General features: G+C 45.5%; 1 long non-coding RNA gene across 1 annotated transcript; it reads left to right on the top strand.

The window, feature by feature from the left end:
• Nucleotides 1-2,910: 2,910 nt before the first annotated feature.
• Nucleotides 2,911-4,436, top strand: LOC123185841 (uncharacterized). Its single transcript, XR_006493511.1, has 3 exons — nucleotides 2,911-4,021; nucleotides 4,183-4,264; nucleotides 4,374-4,436. It is a non-coding gene; the product is annotated as an uncharacterized lncRNA (long non-coding RNA).
• Nucleotides 4,437-6,360: the final 1,924 nt, after the last annotated feature.

Raw genomic sequence — 6,360 nt, 5'->3', positions numbered from 1 at the left:
AGGGTTTGGGGTGTGGGGGGGAGTTAAGTGGGGGAGGTGGGCCGACCCGTTCGGGCGGCTGAGGCTAGCCGGGCCACTTGGCCCAGGGGTTTTTCTGTTTGTTTTGTTTCTTTTTTCTTTTCCTTTTATTTATTTTCTTGTTTATGATTTCTTTTACTTATTTAATAGTTTATAGTTTTTAGAAAAAGTGAAACCCACCCCTCAATTAGATTTGTAAAAACCAACTGTTCTCACAAAAAGTTTGGGACAAAAGTAAAGTACCTTGTATTCTCTATTAATTACAAAGACATTTAAGTTATTGTTTCGGTCATTGTTTTATTTATTTTAGTGCCTTTAATTATTTTATAATAATGTGGATCCTCCACCATAACTACTTATGATTTATTTGTCACATTGGGAACATTATAGTTTTAGCTTTTGAAAACTTTTAGTGTTTGACTTTATTTTAAATTTGAATATGAATCGGTTTTGAACTAACACGAGATTAACAACAGTAACCGTGGTGACATGGCATTGTTCAACGTGGGATTACTGTAGCCTAATTATCCAGGCGTCACATAAGGTAAACCTAATCATAGCATGAAACATATGGTCCAAATCAGCCCCTTACGAAGCAACACATAAACGAGGGTTTAAACTTCTGTCACTCTGGCAACCCATCATCTACTTATTACTTCCCAATTCCTCCCCCTAGTCCCAAACAGTGGTGAAGTGTCATGTAGTCGATGTTCACATGACACCACTAGAGGAGAGACAACATACATCTCATCAAAATATCGAACGAATACCAAATTCACATGACTACTTATAGCAAGACTTCTCCCATGTCCTCAGGAACAAACGTAACTACTCACAAATCATATTCATGTTCATAATAAGAGGGGTATTAATATGCATAAAGGATCTGAACACATGATCTTCCACCGAATAAACCAACTAGCATCAACTACAAGGAGTAATCAACACTACTAGCAACCCACAGGTACCAATCTGAGGCTTTGGGACAAAGATTGGATACAAGAGATGAACTAGGGTTTGAGATGAGATGGTGCTGGTGAAGATGTTGATGGAGATTGACCCCCTCCCAATGAGAGGATCGATGGTGATGACGTTAGTGATGATTTCCCCCTCCCGAAGGGAAGTTTCCCCGGCAGAACAGCTCCGCTAGAGCCCTAGATTGGTTCCGCCAAGATTCCGCCTCGTGGCGGCGGAGTTTCGTCCCGTGAGCTAGCTTATGATTTTTTCCTCGACGAAAGACTCCATATAGACAAAGATGGGCATCAGAGGGCTGCCACGGGGGCCACGAGGCAGGGGGCGCACCCAGGGGGTAGGGCGCACCCCCACCCTCGTGGATGGTGGGTGGCCTCCCTCTGGTACTTCTTTCGCCCAATATTTTTTATATGTTCTGAAACGTGCTCCCGTGAAGTTTCAGGACTTTTGGAGTTGTGTGGAATAGGTCTCTAATATTTGCTCCTTTTCCAGCCCAGAATTCCAGCTGCCGGCATTCCCCCTCTTCATGTAAACCTTGTAAAATAAGAGAGAATAGGCATAAGTATTGTGATATAATGTGTAATAACAACCCATAATGCAATAAATATCGATAAGAAAGTATGATGCAAAATGGACGTATCAACTCCCCCAAGCTTAGACCTCGCTTGTCCTCAAGCGAAAGCCGAGATCGAAAAATATGTCCACATGTTTAGAGATAGAGGTGTCGATAAAATAAAATACGGACATGAGGGCATCATGATCATTCTTAGAACAACAACATATACATATATTGTCATATGATCTTGTAACAGCCTGGATTTTTGCCCTTTTCTTTTTCCTTTGATTTTCTTGGATTTCTGGTTTTGTTTTGCTTTTCCATGGCTATGTGGTTCTGAAACTTGGGAAGATCAGGTCTTCCTAGGTTTTATAGTGGCTTGTCACCCTCTACATCATCCCAAGATCATGTCATTTCCATCCTTGACCTAATCCAAAATTCTTTTATTGGGAATATTCCTTTTTTGATAAAAGGAATAACCCTTAAAACCCTAGGTTGTGAAGCAACCTATACTTCTGTCACTCCTAAAATTTCCAAATAATTCTCATAAATTGTTTGGGTCCTATCTTGCTCAAATATGGCAAAAATATTTCATTGCCATGTTCAAAAATAATCATCCAGTAATTCTTTTCCTATTCTGTCCTAAATGGCACTTTGCAAAGGAAGTGCTATTTATATTTGCTTGATTGACCCCAAACTTCTTGGACAGTTTTTCCTGTCCATATCATTGGCTCATGCCAAAATTCAACTCAATTTGCCTAGTAAATATTCCTGAGCAATTTTTCAAAGTTCCTACCTGAGGGAAGTGATTGTGAAGGAAGTACAATCTAGGCATATCTAAATGAGTTTCAATTTTGCAAGGCCCTTCCTATGGTCAAATAATGAATCTTCGTCATATATGAGCTCATGTAACTCATCTATGTGAGCCCAGCCCCAAATCTTAGTTTCTGGTCAGATTTTCAGTTTATGAAGCAACTATATTTTATATTGCTTCAATTGAGCTGAAACTTTACCAGGACATGCTTCTACCTATATCAACTCCCTCCACCAAGTTTTAGCTCAATTAGTTAATCCAATTGCCCTGTGCAATTTTTCCAAGTTTCTGTCCAGAATGAAGCTTTGTGACGCAAGTGCCACTTTGGTATTTTCAAATGGCATAAAACTTTTACATAAGCTTCATATCATCATATAACCCCTTTCTGCCAAATTTCAGCTCACAGAAATCAAGTATGTGAGTGCATCATCCGAATCCCTAATTCTGGCCAGTTTTGCACTTTTACAGCAACCCTCATCTAAACTCCTCCTCTTAGTCTGATTTTTGGAGATCAGCATCAACTTAGTGTGTGATCATCAGAAGACAAGCTCTTTACCATGTTACCAAGCTGGTTTAACCACAGAGAGTTACAAACACTTCTTACTGATTTACTTTGGAGCTAAGTACAAATCTCTTATTTCCCCCTGGACCGATTTATTTCCTCATTCTAACTGAGGGAACCAAGGTCCATCCATTAGACATGGTCAGCCACGCCAAAGAGCGCCGCTTGCGCCAGTGCGCGTGGTGATCATGGCTGCAGGCATGGTCTCGCTTGTTCGGGCCACTATGCTCGTCTCCTCCCTCCTTGTTTCGACCTCCATTCATGTCTAGTAGCTCCCCCGTGATGCCCTGAGTCACCCTGCATCGCTGCCTCGTCGTGGTTCGACTTAAATGAGCCGCAAAGGCCATGCCCGTGCCACAAACCGGCTCTGTTCTCCATTGTTTGAAGTTGGAGCTCGCCTGTGAGCTCGAGAAGCCTCCCCGTGGCTATATAAGGCATGCCCGAGGTCCCCTGCTCCTCATCGCTCCCTCCCTCGCCTAATTTTCTCTCTGGAATCGCCCCACCTCGCCTCGGATCACCTCCGTCCGCCATGGCCGCCTCGGTTCCTCCTTGGTTCCGGCGAGCCTAGTCCACCTCTCCTCCTCTAGCCACCTCCTGAGCGTTCCCCTCCTTCCCGCGGTCCTCCCCACCCTGCCAGTTCGTCGCCGGAGTCCCTCTGGCCGTGCCTCCCGGCGCTTGGCCGTCGCCGTTGCTCTCGGCCACCACCCCGACCGTGTCCATCCGAGCCTCCTCTCTCCCTCCCGACTCCACCACCGGCCTCCCCGTGCTCCGCTGAGTCGTCCCATCCACTTGTCCCTCGCCGGAGCTGCCCACATCGCCAAAGACCACCGCCGCCCTCTACCTCCCCTCGGTCCTCCTCCGCCCCGCGTCCTCCTCTCCCCCCAGGGCCGGCCCCGGCCGACCCCCTGGACGGACGCGCCACGCCGGGCCGCGCCAGCCGGTGCCCGCGCCCTGGCCGGATATGGCCTGGACCGGCCGCCCCAGCGCCGCCCCCTCCCCTGTTTCCTCTCCTCTGCTCACGGGAGCACAAGAGCGAGAGGAGGAAGACGACACCTTGCCAGCTGGCCAGGCGGGCCCCCCTCTCCAACGGACCCCACCTGTGAGTTAGTCAGCACCTTATCCACTCGGATAAGTGGAAACGTTTTCTTGATGTGTGTTTTCGCTACATGAAAGCGCATTCTATATCTACTTCGGCCTAAAATACGTTTTCTTACACAGAAAGCGTATTTTATGAAAACCGTTTCTTTCTTATCCACTCAGGGATCTGTTTGCTGAAGTTTCTTCACAGATTGGTCCTTCTTCTTCCAACCTTCACAACTTTTCAACCGTAACTCCGATCGAGGTGAAACCAGCGCTCACTTCTTCGTGTTGTCAAGCTCTATCTTTTGGTAATATTTTCACTAGGTGTTATCACAGTGAAAATGACCATTTATGCCCTTGCCTCTAACCAGCCTTTCGAGAGAAAACCGTCCGACGTTTTGTTTCGCGGCTTCACCAGTCTCCGTCACCCCAGGCAAGCCACAATACCCACTTGCATGATAGTCATGCAGTAGCCATGGTTTTCAACTTGAATATTTATTAAATGTTTGCTTTTTCAAAATATGGTTATCGTTGTTTTGGTAATGCTTCTGGATTAGTGCTTACTTTCTTGCTATGTTGTTATGTACCTGGTTAGCATGACTTGCTAGTTGATAGTATTCTTTTCATATGCTTATGCTTGCTAGTAGTACATGTTGATGTTGGTAATGGTCTTTGGTGCATGACTGCCGTCTGTCTCGAGTACAGTTGTTATGCATGTTCCATTGCATCCAGTTGGTTAAATGCTTGCATGATGGCATTGTTGATATGTTCTTGCATGATATTTATTGTTGATGCTAGTGGTCATGCTATGTTTCGGAGAAGTATGTACTTATGATGTTCATGCTAATCAGTATGCCACGCTTAGTTGAATATGATTCATTGTTGATATGGTGGATAGTTATGTGGTTCTCTCAGGATTATGTTGATATCATGCTCATGCATTGTAATTGCATCATGTTATTTTATCATGGCTCAGCATATTTGCATTCAAGTTTAACTAGATTAAATTGAACTTGAACAATTGTTGACTGAGTCATGGTGCCACCATATCGAACTGACTAGTGCAACCACGCTTACTTTTATGGGAAGGTCCTAACTGGGTCTATTGTCGTGCCTCTTTCCGGTGCCTCCAACGAGGGAAGGTTATGGGCATGCGGTACCCTGGCCCGGTAAGCAGACATAACCTTGTGTGCCCGTTGTTGTTGTTATGGATCCGGTCCCCGTGAGGGACGGTCCCCGTGAGGGACGGTCCCCGTGAGGGACGTTTTGGCCACGACGGTGGTCGTTGTGTCTTTGGTAGACACGGGGCCACCCAGGACTAGCCCAGTGGGGAGTGGGTCGGAGTGGCCGGGAGAGTGTCATGGCAGTAGATCTGTTTTGTCAGAACGCCGTTGGTCCACCCGAATGGGAGTGCGAGGCCATGGGTTCCGTAGTGTGGGTATAGTGTACTGACCTCTGCAGAGTGTATATGAAATCTATCGATAGCCGTGCCCGCGAATAAGGGCCCAGTTCGTACTTGGTCACACTATGAGTCAACAGTAATAATAATAACAATAATAATAATGTGCTCGATGAGGAGATAAGTTGGTAGTGATCGCCGGAAGGATCACTATTTGAGATAAGTTGGTTGTGATCGCCGGAAGGATCACTGTTTGAGATAAGTTGGTTGTGATCGCCTGAAGGATCATGGTTTGAGACCAAGTGTTGGTCATGGTTGTGACCGCTGGAATGATCACCGTGGTATGGAGGATACCGAGTTGTTGGATATTCGTGATGTTGTGCGAGAATCGTGGATAAAGATCAAGCTCCTTGTGGTCATTTGATGATTACTACGGTATTGTTTATACCAAGCTTGATTTGATCCTGAGATGATCGTGTAATGTCCAAAGTTGGTAAGTGATGCATGTGATGGTTACGAGGTAACCCGAGCAGAATAAATGGTGCATGTAGTGTCATCGTGTTGCATGCTAGTATCATCAGATTTATATGTTCATGCCATGATCATATTGTTCTAGCGATATTATGTTCATGTTGTTCATGTCATGTTATCCTGATGATCCAATGATAATTAATGCTTAACCTGTAATTGCCATGCTGTTATTTGTCTTGAATGTTTCTGGTTATTGTTAACTTGCAAGTACATTCAATGTACTGACTTGGCGTGTCATGCCAGTTTGCAGGTCGTGCCCGGACTGCTTGCTTGTTTGGTGTTGTTCCTGTGTTCGCGAGCTAGGATAAATGTTCCAGCCAGAGTCCCTGCGGATTGGAGTCCATCATCGTCGTTCGTTGTTCCGCTGCCAGTAGTTGTTCCGCTGCTTCAAGGTGTCATGCTGCTTGTATAGAGCAACCGTGGTTGGC

The sequence above is a fragment of the Triticum aestivum genome, chromosome 2A (genome assembly GCF_018294505.1).
Source record: "Triticum aestivum cultivar Chinese Spring chromosome 2A, IWGSC CS RefSeq v2.1, whole genome shotgun sequence".
Taxonomy (NCBI): Eukaryota; Viridiplantae; Streptophyta; class Magnoliopsida; order Poales; family Poaceae; genus Triticum; species Triticum aestivum.
Note: the sequence above shows the minus strand (reverse complement) of the source record. Positions and strands in the feature narration are given on the sequence as shown.